Below are 18,242 nucleotides of genomic sequence, written 5' to 3' on the forward strand. Positions count from 1 at the left end.
AAAAGGGGAAAATGTCATACTCTCTGATGAAAACGTAGTCCCTTTACTGAGTGAGATTAGTTCATATGTGCCAACAATCTGTCACTCTGCATCCATTTTAGGAATGACTGGAAATGATTCTGCTAGGAAAACATTGGATGAAGAATTGGTTTTGGGATACTGGTGCCTGCCACTCACAAGCGGCATCCCTTTTCAAATCTGGGTTGCCATAACAACCAGATAGCACTTTTGGTCCCAAACACAACAGACTCCTTTATGGTGATGATGATTATTAGTCAGTTTTGCTCTCCAGGGCAAAAATCTGATTTACTTTCCCTGAGGAAACTCACCATATGACATGCAAAATGTCAGGGAGAGAGAATAATACAAACTGGAAGCATGAAATAAAACATGGATGGGAAACTACACCCTGTAAGCCCTTTATTATTTTTAAATGAAAAGTTGTCAGATTATTCAGCCCAAAGTGTGATGTTAACTGTGTCATGCCTGTGAGCTACACGGTAGCTATTGTAAAGGCAGCACTTGTAGATTATCTATGATGAAGTGTTGGATAAAATGTGACACCTGAAAACTTTGAAGATACATGAAATTTTGACATTGTGCTGCAGACCTATTGATGCAAGAGGAAATATATATATATATATATATATATATATATATATATATATATATATATATATATGAGATGTTTTCTCTTGTACACCAGCCAGAGTGAGACATATGCCTAGCTTCCTTTGCACAATTTAAGAATGGAAGAAAAGCAGTTTCACTCCCAGAATACAACAAGAGATCACAGTGACTATGAATGAGGTATCCAGCTCCACATGTACTGCTTCTGAAAATAAATAAATAATAAATAAATATGCAGTTTCCTTCCCAAACTAAGCCAAACCACTATGTTATCCTTTAATCACATGTGCCCTTCAGCCTGATCCAGAAGAATAAAACTCTTTGGAATCTCTTGCATAGGGAAAAAAAATGCACATGCTATTCAAGCCAACTATTTCTTTGTGGCATGTTTATCAGTAATGTGCCCCTGCCCAGCAAAACTGTGTCCTTGAACCAGGGATATAAAATGATACTATTAAGGGAGCCAAGCCAAGTCTGGTCAAGGAAAGCCATTTATTTTCACTGACCCAGCTGGTCAAGTGAATTTAGGTTCAGCAGCTTGGCTCACTTGAGAATCAAGGACTGCCATCATGCCGGTAATTACAGCAGGAAAGTGAATTTCAAGAATGAACAGGGCAAAAGGAACAGACTTCTCTGGCAACACTAACCTTCAGTTCAGTGGAGTTGCAAAGGTGAATAGAAAGCATTTATTTTAGGTGACTTACATAATAAAACACCTTCTATTCATGTCAATCGGGTTTTTACAAAAAGCATATTGAACACCCCAAACTTAGTGGATTGACATAATTAACACTACTTGTTGGAAATTCCACGGGTACACTGGACACTGCTAGTCTAGGCCATCTGGGGCTGAATGGTCTAGGTTGGCTGGGTTTAAATATTTGGGACATTGGTTAGAACTATCAAAGTGTCTAAGATGGATAGCACCCTTTCTTTATGTGGTTTCATCTTTCAGGAGATTCACTAGAGTGTCTTTAAACAATTAGATTAGATTAGAAAGTAAGAAGTATGTTGAAGGTTCCCCAGCATTAGGAGAGAGCAAGTTCCAGTGCAGAATAATTTGTGATTTCTCTCAGAATCATGTTTGGCAAGTCCTCTCACTGAGGTACAATTCTAAAGGTGGAAATGTAAATAATACCTTGAAGAGTGGTTAAAAAAAAATAGAATTCATGAGACTTCATTTTTAATGCACTTCCATATACTTACTATAATTGAGGATTACAGAATTTTTGGTGCTTGAGAATATTTTAGTTGGATTTCTATTTATTGTTTTCTTTTGAAGAAGATGAGTGTTTTAAAATGTATTCAAAAGTGAAAACAGTAGCAACAGCGGTTTGACACATCTGTTCTATAAGATCTCAACTGCATGATTTGAAAATTGAGCCACAAAGTAAGATCAGTTGGATTTATATTTGTCTTATTTTTCTTTATTGTTCTACATGATAAAATAATTATGTAATCTGATTTATTTCTACCACAGTGACCATATGTTTTGGCAAGATATGAAAATATCTAGGAGGCATAAGGATGAAACATATTCTTGCCCTAATTTGAGACTCACAAAAAATATTTAGCCTTACTTTCATTAACTTACTGTGTTCATGAGCAATGTAAGAAAGACTATGTACTAGGCAGTTTAACATTTTAAAAGGTGTTATTACTTACTATGCAAGTCATGTATTCTACTACAAAACATTATTCCAAAACTTAGTGGCTTAAAACATTATTTACCATCTCCCACTATTTTGGTAAAACAAGACTTAGATGTGACTCAGCTACAAGTTTCAGTTAATCTTATTATGCTTATTAGTGCATATTAATTACATAAAATAATGTGTTTTTTGACATTTTCATACATATACATATTGTCCTTGGATAATCCTTCTTATTATCCTCTCTTACGGCCTCACTCCAACCTTGCAGTTTCCCTTCCTCTCTTTTATTAATAGTTCTCCTTCTACTTTCATGTTGGAAACTTGGGTTTTTCTATTCATTTGTTCATTTATTTATTTTTTAGATTCTACATATGAGAGAAAACTTGCAATACTTGCCTTTTTGGCTTATTGACTTAAAATGATGATTGTGAGCTCCATCCATTTTCTTGCAAATGATATGACATTGTTCTTCTTTATGGATAATTATAATCCATTGTATATATAAGGCACTTTTCTTTATCCATTCATCTGTTGATGAACATGTGGATTCATTTTGTAACTTGATTATTGTGAATAGTGTCATGATAAACATGAGTATGCAGATGTATATTTGGTATGACAACTTGAATTCCTTCCAGGAGTGTTAGAACTCGATGATATGGTATTTCTATTTTCAGGTTTTTGATGTTTGTTGGTGGTAGTGATGGTGGTGCTAGATTTTTTTTTTTTTTTTTTTTTTTTGGTGCTGGGGAGTGAATCCAGGGTCTCTTAACCACTAAGCCACATCCCCAGCCGTATTTTTTTAACTTTTTATTTAAAGACAATGTCTCAACAAGTTGTGTAGGGCCTCATTAAGTTGCTGAGGCTGGCTTTGACCTTACAATCCTTCTGCCTCACCCTCCCAAGATCTTGGGATTATAAGCATGCACCACCACACTCAGCTATTTTCAGTTTTTTGAGGAAACTCCAAACTATTTTCCATACTTTGCAGTATCACTTCCTATATAGTTTACTGGTCAAGACAGGTACAAAATCCAATCAAATTCAAAGAGAGAGAATATTAACTCCAGTTCATCATGGGAAAGTGACAAGGGTCAAAAAAGTCATGGAGGACTAAAAGAAATTCTTCACTGGTTTTGGAAAAGTTAATGCACCATATGTAGAGAAACTTCAAAAGTTCTGATAAGAACCTTTTTCATTATTTATCTTACTTTTCATGGACATAGATTTTATTCTTCCTTGAGGAAATCTAGGTCATTATTGACAGTTGTTCATTGAACTTTGGTATTATCTTGGATTCAACCAAAAGAGGAACCAGATAAAGGACTTGGGTTCAAATATCTTATTTTGGAAATAATCCAAATGACATGGATTGAAGGGAAATGGAAGAAGAAAAACCATAACAAGATATGATCCAATGGACTCCAGCTATAGACGACTAGTATTTTCAGTCTTGTTATAATCTCCTGACAACACTTATGAACTCGAAGAATCCTACATCTAGAAGATGAAAGAATGGAGAATATATCTATCATCATTGATTAAATGCGGTCCCAGAGTCATTAATTCCTTTATTTTTCCATTTTGCTTATGTATGAGTTCCTGATGCATTTCATAAATGTCTCCCCAAAAAAGAATGCTCATAAAAGTACCATATTAGAAAGTAAGAAATATATGATACAAGTATGTTGAAGAGCTCTGAGCTGCACTCCAGCCAAGTTGGTAGAAGACTGCCTAGAACTGGTTACTCTAGTGATTCTGACCATGGAAATATACAGGGAAGCATTCCACTTGTGTGTAAACTCCCAGAGCGTTTCAGGCACCCTGTTTCCCACACTTAGAATGCCCTGCAATCTCTTAGGATCTAGTAATAGAGCTAACATATGTGCCATGTCTAGCTGGTATGGCACTGCCCTGAGAAGCCTCTGTGTTAGAGCCTCATCAAGCCTAGACCTTGTTTGCAGGCATATAACTTCTGGAAATAAAGGAACTTGCTTACTTGATAATTAAATGTTTCATCAAGCTCTGTTGCTTCTGGATCTGCTGCCTAACAATAACTTCAGACAATGGACTTTCTTGAGAACTTCACAAAGCTCCTAACATTGCATATTTTAATTACAGTATAAGTAACCTTACTGATACTCTAAACAATAATGTAGTTATGGCATTAATGACCTAACGTAATCTATTGGTATAATTCAATGTGGCGACTTGAACAAAGAGCCACTCAACCACATTCCCTGCCTCTGCACCTTGTCTCTGTGTCACCCTTTATTTATTTCTTTACAGGTTACTACAGAAATGGCTGGCAAAAGGAATATGACTGAGATAATTTGTGCTGGAGAAATTTAGGAAACACATTCATTCAAACTAAAGACAATCAAATACTGAGCACTTACTCTGTGCTGACTATAGTCCTTAGCATTTGAAGAATATAAAAGGAAAACTTTTACACATTCTAGTTTAGTAAAACTATAAGAAATCAGCTTATCACAGCAAAATAAAATGAGTACTACGAGAAAAGAATACAATGAGTTGTTAGTAAATAGAAGAAATAGAAAATAAGACGTGTTAGTCAGTTTTTCGTCACAGTGACAAAAATACCTGACACAGGTAACTTAGAGAAGGAAAGATTTATTTTGCCCCTTGGTTTCCCACATTGCAGTCCATGGTCAGTTGGCTCCATTACTTTAGGACTGAGATGAAGCAGAATGTCATGGCAGAAGGTCATGGTATTGGAAATCTACCAATTAATGCACTCCAGGAAGGAGAGAGAAAAAGCACAGAGGAAACAAACTGTGGGGAAGATAATATTTTCCAGTGCACATCTCCAGTACCCTGCTGCCTCCCCACTAGGTTCAACCTCCCAGAAATCCATTCAGCTATCAGTGGATTCATCCATTGTTGAAGTTAGAGCCCTCATGATCCAATGCCCACTTTGGAACAAGTGATATTTTGGGGTACTTTCCAGATTCAAACCAATAAGACAAGTCTACTAAGAAAGATCATCTTCACTATACTAGTCAGCTTTCTAATCCAATGACAAAATACCTGAAAACAACAACAAAAACACCTTAGAAGAGGAAGGATTTATTTTGACACAAGGTTTCAGAAACTTAAGTTCATGGTCATCTGGTTCCACTATTTATGGGTCTTTGGTGAACAAATACATCATGGTGGAAGGACGTAGTGAAACAAAGCTTCTCGTCTCATGGTGGCCCGGAAGCAGAGGTGGTGGTCAGGTGAAGAGAGAAACAGAGAAAGAGAGAAAGGCAGAGTAAGGGACCTGATACAAGATACAACCTTCAAAGACATCCCTAATGACCTTCTTCCTACAAGTAGATCCTGCTTCAAAAGTTTTCAACAACTCCCAATAGTACCACCAGCTGGGAACAAAGTCTTCAATACATGAGCCTTTGGGGGACATTCCAGGTCCAAACTATAATACCTGGAACAAACTTTGAGGGATTTATGTTTGAATAGATGTTCAACAAAGAATGATGAGGAGAAAAAAATGACATAAAGATTATAGATGTAAAAAAGCCAAATTTTAAAGCTATGATAAACCCCCAGACAAAAATTTTATATGTAGATACTTTGAAAGGGAAAAAAATTAGTTATTCACCCAGGGTCATAGTACTTTTCAGTTCACAATTTAAACAAAACCCAGAAATCTTTTGCCCTCATCTAGTTTTTCTTTAGCAATTGTTTAGATTTACAAAATACTAGTTTCCAATAATTTATTTTGTAATAAATATCATTGCTCTTCTCATTCCTGTTTCTTTTTCTTCAGAGTTTATGCTCATTAATATGTTGAATATGTTGCTTTCTTTGAGTTTTCTTTTTATTGAAGGAATTGTGAATTTAAACAAGAATTTACAGTGAACATATTTTTACAGTGATTACTTATTTTAAAATTGATTCCCCTTTGATGGTGGCATGGCACAAAGTCTAGTTTTTTGGTTTTTTTTTTTTTTTTTTTTACTTTGCTCTATTAAATTAATGTAAAATCTACTTTTAAATTTCTACATGAAACAGCAAACTAAGACAACTCACAATTGATATGTCTGACAGAGGAGTTAGAATAAGTCAAGGACAGAAAGCCAAAAGAGACTTGGTACAGACCCTGGGCTGGGGGATAGCAAGCAGCATATTTAGAAAAAAAAAAAAAAGTGTCAGCAAAGTGGAATGGGATTCTGATTCCTCCAGCAGTCAACACTTTGGAAAATCATTTAGGACAGTTTTCACAAGATTTCTCAAGTATCCTAAGCAAATATGTGAGAGAAATTACACTAATGTTTTAGGAATGGATTTTCACCTTGTCTAAAATAATTCAGCAATTTTCCAGAAAGATAGCTTTGTTAGGTCAAATGTTTGATTTTTCTAACCATTCTCTCTTCTCCCATTTTGGGGGTTAATGGATAGCTCATCTTTATAAAAGACTGTAAGAATATACTAGGGATGGATCATTTTTAAAACAAAAGAATGGAGAGACACAACAAGACGTTGGAGACATCGGGGGTCCATTGAATCCAATGAATTCACCACTTTTTTGGGAGTATGCCCAAAAGAGAAGTATCTCAGTCATATACATTTTGTTTTCTGAACATCTGTGAATCTTCGGAAAAGGAATAACTCTACCAAACAGGGAAAGGCTGACGTTGAGATACTGAGAAAGAAAAAGTAGGCCATTGGTTATGATGAACTCTATAAATAAAAAATGGAGCAAACTGAGATATGTATCAGTAAGTTTAAAAGAACATTGAATAACATATGAAGCACATGCATATAATGGGGGAAATACTGCTTTGGGGTGGAACTACTGGATAGAAGTTATTTTATACAATAGAATAGGAAATCAAAAGGCAGAATAAACTTCTGCTTTTCTAGTCTGAAAGCCTCCTTGGTAAAGTTTGTTTTCTGTCACCTTGAAGAAACAGAGGCACATTGGGAACATGTCAGCCTTTCTAGTGCACAAAACCACACACCCACTCTAGATTTGAAAACCACATCATTCTCATTTGTGATTAGTTCAACACACCTACCCTGAGTATCTACATCAAGAAGTAGCAAGTGATTATTAAAATCCAGGAGTTGTGCTTGAGACTAAGATTAAAAAATACCATGAGTATCATAGTCCCTGCACTAACATAACTGACCACCTATTAGGGAAGGTCTAAATTTTGTATTCAATGTGCTATGCCTTATGTAAAGGTAATCAAAATCACCAGAAGAATTTAGAGAAAGGAAGATGAAGAGAGAAATTCATATTGACAATGAATTATGGTCTGAGCCTTAAAGAGTGTGCTGACTTTATCCAAATAAATATAGTTCGAAAGAACAACCCAGGCTGAGAGAAGAACACGAGCTGATTCAAGGAGCCAGGAAGGAGAGTGGTGCTTGTGGGATTCTATAAGTGCTCCCACACTGGAACTTTAAAATATTATGTGGGATGTAGCAGCAGCCATGAAGATGAAGGACTTACCAGTCAGGCCAGTAGGCTCCAAACTTAGGATTCCATTCTATAAATGTTGAATTTTGCATTTAGATGTGTAGATTCATGACATTCATGTCTGGAAACCAGAAAAAATGAAAAATTGACTCCAATGAGCCACATGAATAATTGGAATAAGTTAGTAAAGGTGCAGGAATTTGAAAAGCATTTAGGAGGAAAACTTACCCTTATATAGTAGTCGATATGAAATCAGGGGTGGGGAAAGCTTAGCACTCAGCACAATGCTTGCAAGTAGGTCCTGATATGGGCAGGAGAGTCTGTAGAGCCGGCAAAGCCCAACAGCCAACCCAAGGACACAGGATTTTGCAGCAGGAATCATAAGCCTAGAGACCTACTGGGAGATGGGCTGCCCACATGGTGAGATGGCAACAAATTAGAACAAGACTTGGCCATTGGCATGTTGGTGAGGGCTTACATGAAAAGATGTCAACTTGGGGCTGGACAGCTTGACTTTATCCCTTAAAGCTACCTTCAAATCTCATTTCAGACTTACCCCATATCTCTACCTATTCATAGGGAAATAAAACAGTATGAGCCAAGAAAATGCCAAAAATATATACTACCTAAAATTGTTGATATATATATTACCTAAAATTGAATTTAAATATCTGCTTCCTGATGGAAAATGCGTTTTAGATAGAAATTATTTTCAACTGAATAAAAATTATAAAATGATCTATAATGATTTCAGATCATTAAGATGAGAAAACCCTTACCATGAATCATCCATATTTCATAGAACTGGGATAGACATTACCAAGAGAGAAAGGGGGATCAAGGTGGACCTTCCCTTTGTTTTAGGTTTGGATACTTTCAATATTTGACTTATTTTGACCCTCGGAATCAGAATGGATAAAGGGGGTGGACTGTAATATATTTTGCCAGGCCTGGACTCACAGCTAATGAAGCAGAATTTCTCAAGAAAGGTAAGTTCCCTGCTTTTAAATTAGTTTCCAGCCTGAGTGTAAAACTCACTTGAGTTTAGAATCACTGAAACTGCTCTAAGCACACCCAAAACATCACCTGAAGGCATCACTTAAAACCCACAGGGCACTTGAACTTGAATCAAAGAATCGCTCCAGGCTGTTCTTTATTCATCCACATGAAGTCCTCATGCATCACCTCTCCTCCTACCTCTCTGGACAAATCCCCTGATCCTCCCTTTCTCCCTTCATCTAATTCAGTTTTAATTTGGAAAGTAAACTCTGTTCACTTACCTTCGTTTTTGTCTGGCAGCCCCTGTGCTTCAGTCTTGGTACACCTCCATGAAAAAAAGACAGTCCAGCCTAGATAATGCCAGACCACAGCCCCTTTAACACAGACCCCCACCCCTCCCAGTTCCTGGATGTGTCTGTCCTTCTTACCTTTGCAAATGAAAAGAGAAATGTTCCTTTGATCTAAAAGTATTAAAACACAACTGAGTATTCAAGTACCCATAGAAATAGGATTTTAATTTATTAAGACCGAGACCTAGAACAAATGACCAGCTGTGTGGCCTTAGGCACTTATTGGGGGTTCGCTGGTATTTGGTTTAGCCATCTTTAAAGTTAGATTAGAGGAGATTGGGCGCGTTCAGGGTGGTATGGCCTTAGACTGGGAAATAGCATAGAAATGGAAGGAGACCCTCATTGTTATGCAAAATTACATATAAGAGGTTGTGAGGGGAATGGGGAAAAAAACAAGGAGAGAAATGAATTACAGTAGATGGGGTAGAGAGAGAAGATGGGAGGGGAGGGGAGGGGGGATAGTAGAGGATAGGAAAGGTAGCAGAATACAACAGTTACTAATATGGCATTATGTAAAAATGTGGATGTGTAACCGATGTGATTCTGCAATCTGTATTTGGGGCAAAAATGGGAGTTCATAATCCACTTGAATCTAATGTATGAAATATGATATGTCAAGAGCTTTGTAATGTTTTGAACAACCAATAAAAAAAAGAAATGAAAAAAATAAAAATAAAAAAATATAGTTAGATTAGAGCAGGATTTCTGAACTTTGAAATTTTTTAAATACAGAGCTGGATAATTCTGTGTAAAGGAGTGGGGACTGTCCAGTTTATTAAAAGATGTCAGGATTACCAAAGTTATCCCAGGCATTGTCAAATGTTTACTGGGTTAGGAGTGGAATGCTCCAATAGAGAACCATGGGATGAAAGGTTCCCACTCCACAGGACTCTTGATACATGGAGTAAGCAAATGTACTTGGAAGTGCTGTGACATTGTAAGTGATCACATATGGGGTTGTATTTTTTGATGTAGCATAATTTGATCATCTTTAAAACTTGCCATTAATATGGTTCAAGCTATTTAACCATTGTAAGACATGAGAGATAAAGATATGACACTTTTAAGAATGCCAATTAAAGACTCATACAAGCTTAAATTATTTGTTTGTTTGTTTGTTTGTTTGTTTTGGTGCTGAGGATTGAACCCAGAGGCTCTCTATCACTGAGCCACATCCCAAGCCCTTCTTTTTTTTTTTAATTTTTTTTTTTTTTTTGAGACAAGATCTTGCTAAGTTGCTGAGGGCCTTGCTAAATTGCTGAGGCTGGCTTCAAACTTGAGATTCTCCTGCCTAGGTCTCCCAAGAGTTTGGGATTACAGGACTGCTGTGATTCTAAAAATTTAATTTAACCCTCCTGTGATCTTGGTCAACATTTTTGGCAGAAACCAAAAAAACAAAGATTTGCACTACCCTGATAATGCCCCTTAACTCATCTGAGCAGGATACATTTTAACAAATAGTTTATGGCTCTGTAAGTGTATATTCTTCAGATTCAATTACCAGTCAGTCTTTAGGGTTCAAGGATAGGAACATATTTTAAATGAATAGCCTCTCTGAACTTATTGGCATTTCCATAATATTACTCAGTAAAACAAATGCTGGAAGTCTATACTTTTAAACTTGCCATTCCCATTTTAAAATACTGTAGCCAAAATAGCAAAGCAAATAGAATGAATCTAAAGCCCTATAAGGAGTTTTCTTCAAGAGACAAAATCATATTTTAGTTTCCTTCCATTTATATTTATAAATTTCTATTTCCTTCTAAAAACATTAAAATTCCACCCTTTTCTTTATTTTTTTTCCCTTTATCACTCCTCTGTCTTCCCCAGGCACTCACACACACACACACACACACATACACACACACACACACACACATCTACACAGGTCCACATGCATGTACCTGTGAACACACACATGATTTTTAACCAGCTCCCAAATATTAATTTTATGAAGAAAATCACTTTGTTTCTAAATTTAGTGACCATGTGGGTCAACCACAGCCTTTAGCCACTCTACCATTAGCTCATGTCTATAATCCTGTTCTGCCTTTTCCTAAACATAGACCTGTGAAGTTGCCATACAACATCTCCATTTCCTCATCTCTAATGTGTAGGCTTTCATGTCTTCTTTGAAATATAAATGTGAGTACTGAATAAAAAGAGCAATATTTACACTGGATAAAATATATTTGATATTTTTAAAAGGTTAATGTCCTTCCTCCTCTCATTCTTTTTCACTCAGTCACTGAATTTATAGCAGAGTGTGTATCTTGCCTGTTGCTCCTCCAGGTAAGTGAGGAAGGAACTTTTAATAAAATAGTTATGGCTTTCTTCTCTAATTCACAGAAGAGTTGTGCTGCTCTAAAGGCAGGGGAAATATCCATTACAAAAAGAAATCTATAAAGTTATGGATTGGAGTTTCCACTGGGGAAAATGATTTCTATTCATGCTTAGGTTGGCAACTCCTCCATTTAGTCTGACTTCCCCCATAATAGAGACTGAGACAAAGTTTCCTCTGAGATTGTTTTTATAGAAGTGTGACCTCACAGACCTGGAGGGAAATGTATCTAGAAGGTGGAAATAAAACTCCTATGGACTTCCTGAGAAGAATATTGAAGTCATTTCAAGCACATCATTTGAGGGGCAGGAAAGAGGGTAGAGGTTCCTTTTCTCCATTGGTAGAAGTTTTACTCATGATGCTTCAACTCTTTCACAGTTCTGATTGCTTTGCACAGCTGTGAGTGCCAAGGAGATTCTCTGACATCCCACAGAGTAGGGACAGCAGAGATGTCCGTGAGGTAATAAACAACTGCATGAAGCTGGTCAGAAAAAAACAGAATGGCCCACTTCAACAGCAGCTGATACTAGGGGTGAGGCCAAGAGGATCTGAAGACTTGCAGAAATGGTATTCGTTGGAGGGATGATATTAGCATGTGTAGGATCAACACTTATTTGTAGATATATTAGTGTATCTATAGGTAATTACTAAAGTTCTACCATATGCAAAGGGTGTTGTGTGTTGTAAGAGTGTGTCTTGTGTGTTCTAATGTGGTTACCAAAGGAGAATTGACCTCTTCTCAGCTGGCTTCTATAATTCAAGAAAAGTCAAACAGTTGGTAGTCAGTGCTAAGAGTAAAAATTTGGCAGGGAATCAAAGTTTTTTTTTCATTGTTAATCACTATGCAAACAGATAAAAGATGTCATTGCTTTCTACTGCATAATACATGTGATTTAGGTCATCATCTTGGTGGAGCAGATTACAAAATTTGGTAGAAACGATTTCCACTAAATTGATACGGAAATAAATAAGCTGTGTTAAACAGGGATTCTGTGGCTTGGCTCCAGTTGATAGATTGCTGAATCTCCTACTAATCTGTTGGCTGTGCAAGTCCTTTCCTCTTTACCAGATTCCTGTTTTCTTTGCTTTACTTGATTCAGACTTTTAGCTATTGCAAGCACCACTTTTGGCCTGGTGTGAGAACCTTCTGCCTACAGAGAGGAGTTCTGTTTCTGATCACCATTAATAGTTCTTTTAGTTCTTTCCCCATCTATTCATTTCATGAGCTGCTCCCTCCTCAGCAAACTACACCCTAATAATATAGGATGAACCTGGGTTTTCTAGTTTTCTACCTACTAATTAGAGGAACAGCTTCCTCAACTATGTTCGCGTGACTATGTGGATACTCTGACACAATTCAAGCTTCACTCCTTTAGATTCAACTATTCTTTAGAATAATGGTGGTAGTCCAAGTCCGAACTGATGTTGGATATATAATGTATTGGGCCACTTATACACCTTAATTTAATAACTCCTCAAAATTAATCTGCCAGTTATGTGCTATCATTTCTACCGTTCTTCTTAGTAGTAAACTGATATAAATAAAAGTCAAGTCAGTGAAACACAAAGAACCACACATGTATCCAGGATTTGACATCCTTTCTATTGACTGGAGTGCCAAAATGCCACTTTCAAGATTTTTTGATCCTTGAGCTCCTGGTAGAATTATGTTTCAATAGAAGACTGTGAGCTTTCCTTAGATTAGGCAGCTGTATTCTAGTTCTCTTTCTTCTTTCGGAGTGTTGAACAATCTGAAGGAGAATAGAAGGGTATTCTACTCTTTCCTATACTCCCAAGTTCCTGCCCCCAATACCATCTTGATTTTTTTCCCCTAGTTTTTATCTAATATGACAACCATTCTTCTTTGGATAGAGATTTCACTTTATAACCATACTTTCCTTGACATTTATAACTTACAGAATATTTAAGCATAAGGCTTCTTTGCATGTGGTCTAACATAACTATTATGGGCCAGGCTATATGGGCAATGACCAAACAGACTCTATTTTACCCTGAGACTCCGTATCATGTAAGAAATGCTTCTCCCATGGGAAAGCCCCACCTCTGTACCCATTAATTGTTACCTAGCATAACATACTTGACAACACAAAATAGCAATTGTTCTCTTTGTTTTCCATTTTTCTTGGGCATTGTAACTTGTCTGAGATGGATTGTCTAGATGTTAGTAACCATTCTCTAACTTGTACTCAACTAGGGTCATGTTGACCCACTTCCCTTCTGCTTGCTTGCTTCTATGCCAACCTGGAAAAGCCTGTGGGAAATACCAATGTACCTATTGCATTGTCTCACTAACTGCCCAATTCAGCTTCTGTACCTGCTTGCTTGCCCCTGTGTCAACCCAGATGTGGTTTTTGCCTTTAAATATCCTAAAATGCTCAGGCTCGGGGCTGTTCCTTACAGAGACAGTTATGGGTCCTGCGGGGAATAGTCCCTGGCCAGCCCGCCTGCTAAATAAAGACTCTTCAATTTGAGCAAAACTGAGACTTGGTGTGTTTTCTGAGCAACCTGCACAACAACAACGAGATTAGGGACAAATTATGCCGAACTTGAAAATAAAACTGGTGTTCTTTTGTGGTCACAGTTGGTATGATGTAACAGACTACCTGTTTTAGTCAGTTTTTTTTTTTTTTTTTCTGTGACTAAAATACTAACCAGAACAATTTTAATGAGGAAAAGTTTATTTCGGGGCTCATTGTTTCAGAGGTTTGGTCCATAAACAGCCAGCTCCATTCCTCAGAGCTTCAGTTGAGGTTGTACATCATGGTGAAAGAATGTGGCAGAGGTAAGCATTTCACATGATGATCCAAAAGCAAAGAGAGAGACTCCACTTGCCAGACACAAAATATATACCCCAAAGGCATGTCCCTAATGACCTACCTCCTCTAGACACAACCTACCAGCCTTCACTTACCACTCAGTTAATCCCATTAAGGGATTAATTCACTGATTGAGATAAGATTCTCCTAACTCAGTGATTTCTCCTCTAAATCTTGCATTGTCTCACACATGAGTTTTTCGGAGACACTTCACATCCAAATACAATACTACTCCAGGTGTTCTTTGATTCTCTTGGAGAATGTATGTTTAATTGACTTTGCCATTTGTAATTGTATTCAAGTATAAACATAATTAAGTTATATCTTAATTTATAAATTTCAGTCTGTAGAAAAGAGAACCCCAAAATTACAATGTCATACCCTAAAGGGATAGTAGGCAGTTTTATAACTAAGTTAGTGATTTTTTTTTTCTATCATGCTTCAATTTTTCTAGTTTTTTTTTCCTCAAGGTATATATAAACCCTTCTTTCTTATTTTCTGTGAGAACCATGTTTACCATTTTTGTTGGTCCCTTCATTAATTAATGTGTTTAATAAAAATCTTTGAATTATGTTCTTTCCCTGTTTGTAATGAAAACCCTGGTTTTTACCTTTTATAAATTTCTACTTTAACAATAATTACTTTAATGCTTTTTGCTTTCTCATTCATTAATTCATTCAGACCTTCTGTCATCCATTTCATGAATTTTTTTAGCAGCTTTGTGCTGAATTTTGTTATGGGTGCTTAGGAATACAGCAGGAAGAGCAGTAAATCTCTTCTTTCTTTGAGGTGAGAGGCAAAAATATGAGCTACAGGATAATATGAAAAGTTAGGAATATTTACTTAAGAGCCACAAGTCCCATTTTTACCTAAACATCACCTTGGAAGATAATAATCAGGTAATTATCAGCATTTGAACCATAAGTATTCTAAGTGTGTAACTTTTTTATCAGAGCCAATTATCTTCATTGAAACCTGTTCCTTATGTAATTTCCATGCCCTCGGTCTTGAGAAGATGTTTTGAGAATGAAAATACCTGGAACTTTTGCATTTTTGAACATGTGTATTCCTCATACTTTTGGGAAAATAGTCAAATCATAACTTAAAAACAAGGTTTTGTCTGGGGATATGAATTCCAGGGTTTTTTTTTTTTGTGTGTGTGTGTGTGTGTGTGTGTTTATATTTTTATTTTCTAAATATTTAAAAATGCAATACTGGACAAGTTACATTTCATCTCATTCTGGTCCTCAGCTATGTTGGTCTTAAAAGATCAGGTTGGACAAGATGACAGCTGATGTTTGTTCCAGCTCTAAATTCTACAGACAAGACAAAAAGTTAAACATATAAATATCATTTCAGGATCTAGTATTCGTTATGCTTACTGCATACTTTAATTTATTAATATTAGAGTTCATTAGTGATTACTAGAATTAATTAGTGCAGCAGAGATTATAAACTTGTACCAAATTTTGTCTGGTTTTGTTTTATGAGATGTGCAATAAATCAGGTCTTCTACCAGTTAACATTCTGTTGCGGGTCTTTCTTACATTACTGCCTAATGAAAAACAGCTAATTAATATGCTTCTAATAACTACTGAACCATATCCTTGGCACCTAAAATCAACATTCACAAGTAGCTGGAACCATGAGGCACAGGCATGCCTGTGACTTCCAATCTTCAGGGAAGGCTGTGAATTCCATATAGTATCTAATGAATTATTTATAGTAGTAAAAATGAACTGAAACATGCATATCAGCCATGGGGAACAGTGAACTGTGGTGGCACTTGGAGCACTGGGCAAAATCTGACTGCCAGGCCCAAGATTTGCTTTGAAATTCTTTGTATGTGATGTGTGACTTATTCAGGCTTTAATCTTTTAAGGAAAAAAAAAATAGACCTTCTGTCTCAATCCATTTAGACTGTTATAACTAAATACCATAAACTGAGTGAATTATAAACAACAGAACTTCATTTTTCACAGCACTGGAGCCTGGGAAGTTCAAGATCAAGGTTCTGGCAGATTCAGTGTCTGGTGAGAACCTGCTTCCCGACTCAGAGATGGTGTGCTCCAGCTGTTTTCTCACATGGAAGCGGAGCTGGTGAGCTCCCTTATGCCTGGTTTATAAGAATACTAATCCCACTCATCCACATTCAGCCTTCAATAACTAATCTCTTCCCAGAAAGCCCAATTCCTAATACCATCACGCTGTGACTTGAGGTTTTAACATATGAGATTTGGGACACAGAAACATTCAAATGTAGCATCTTCTTAATTAATTTCCTGTGGGTCTACAACCATTGGAATTTTGTGAAAATAGTGCCATGTTCTTCAATGTTCTCCATTTATTTTACCCACTATTATTTTTTTTCTCAGTATATTTTAAAGAATTCATATCCAAAATGGACAGGTGGGTGATGACTTGTTATGGGCTAGAAGTTTAGATTCATTTTTTTTAATGTAATTGCCATTATAATTATTATTTAGAAAATCACATCTAAAACAAATCTAAAATGGAAAATATCTCAACTGAAAACTCCTTCAGTAGATTGGAAGCTCAATGAGGACAGATGATATGATTCCCTTTAATCCTCCCCCCATTACTCCATACCTCTCCTGTTATACAGTGGACACTTCTTATCTATCAAATTTACTGGCACATTATGGAAAAGGGCCTATCTTGATTCAAGGTGTAGCAGTACAGAGGTAAAAATGTCAGTCCTTTGATAGAGTTTAAATTTTAGTGGCATGCAATAAATGGTTGTTGAATAACATGAGTGATTCTAACAATAGATCTTATTTACATCCTAAGAGCTAAAAGGAATGCCTTATGTCTTATTCCTCTCTTCCTTTCCTAGTGTCTTCTTTAGGATCTGATCACATAATCCTTTTTGTTGTTCATAATAAGCTTTCTTTCTCAAATGCATTTACCCTTCTCATATCCATTAAAATATCCACGACAGCCTTTAAATATGTATACGTATATATGAACGCATCTCAATGCCATCTACTGACCACTTTGTGCTTATATATACTACTGCCATAGATGACTCACTATGCCATGGGACAGGAAGATAATTGTAATCAAGTCAGATTTGGCTCCTATCCTTTATAGAAAGAATTTATTTTTATGCTTAAACACCTATTTTCTCATTGGTTTTAACTCAAGTATCCTCTCTTCAGGAGTCTCTCCCTGAACTTCCTTTCTAATGCAGGGTGAGTCAAATATTAGTCCTTTGGGCCTGAGGCTTTAGCTCAGTGGTAGAGTGCTTGCCTCACATGTGTGAGGCCCTGGGTTCAATTCTCAGCACCACATAAAAATAAATAAATGAAAAAAATAAAGACGTTGTGTTTTCTACAACTAAATAAATATTTTTTAAAAAATATTAGTCCTAAAAGTATCAGTGCCCCCATTGGCCTCTGAGCTCAGCTGCTTATAATCTAATGTGTACTAATTTTTTTTTTTTTATTTTCTAATCTGACTCTCTGAGAGCTTCTATTCTTCCCTTAAGAGTAAGCTTAAATAGTCTTTCTGAAATTATCTTTGACTGATTTCCAGGTTAATTGATCTCTTACAACCCAGTGCAGACCCAAGCCGCATCACGTAACACATCTTTCTTCATTGTTTTGTTTAATGGCACATTGGATTTGGTTCTGTGTCCTAAGAACCCAGCAAAGGATATGGAATGCATAGGTACTCAATGAATGTTGCCTGGATTTAATTTTAGGAAAAAAATTCTATGTCAATGCCCATCCAGATTTGTTTTTCTCCACATATTTTTGGAATCTGACCATACTCACCATTTCACTTGGAATAATGGTTTCCTAAATATTTAATAAAATCTCAAATATCCTTCTTGCAGTGTTCACTTGTGTTGACAGCTGCAAAACTCAAACTCTCCATGATAATATTGCATGGCCATGATTTCACCTGGGATCTCCTCCTTCCTGAGAAGTCAGACCAGTAGGGCCTCACTTC

This window comes from Marmota monax, unplaced genomic scaffold (genome assembly GCF_021218885.2).
Source record: "Marmota monax isolate L192 unplaced genomic scaffold, Marmota_monax_Labrador192_F-V1.1 WCK01_AAM20220418_F8-fsc00024, whole genome shotgun sequence".
Taxonomy (NCBI): Eukaryota; Metazoa; Chordata; class Mammalia; order Rodentia; family Sciuridae; genus Marmota; species Marmota monax.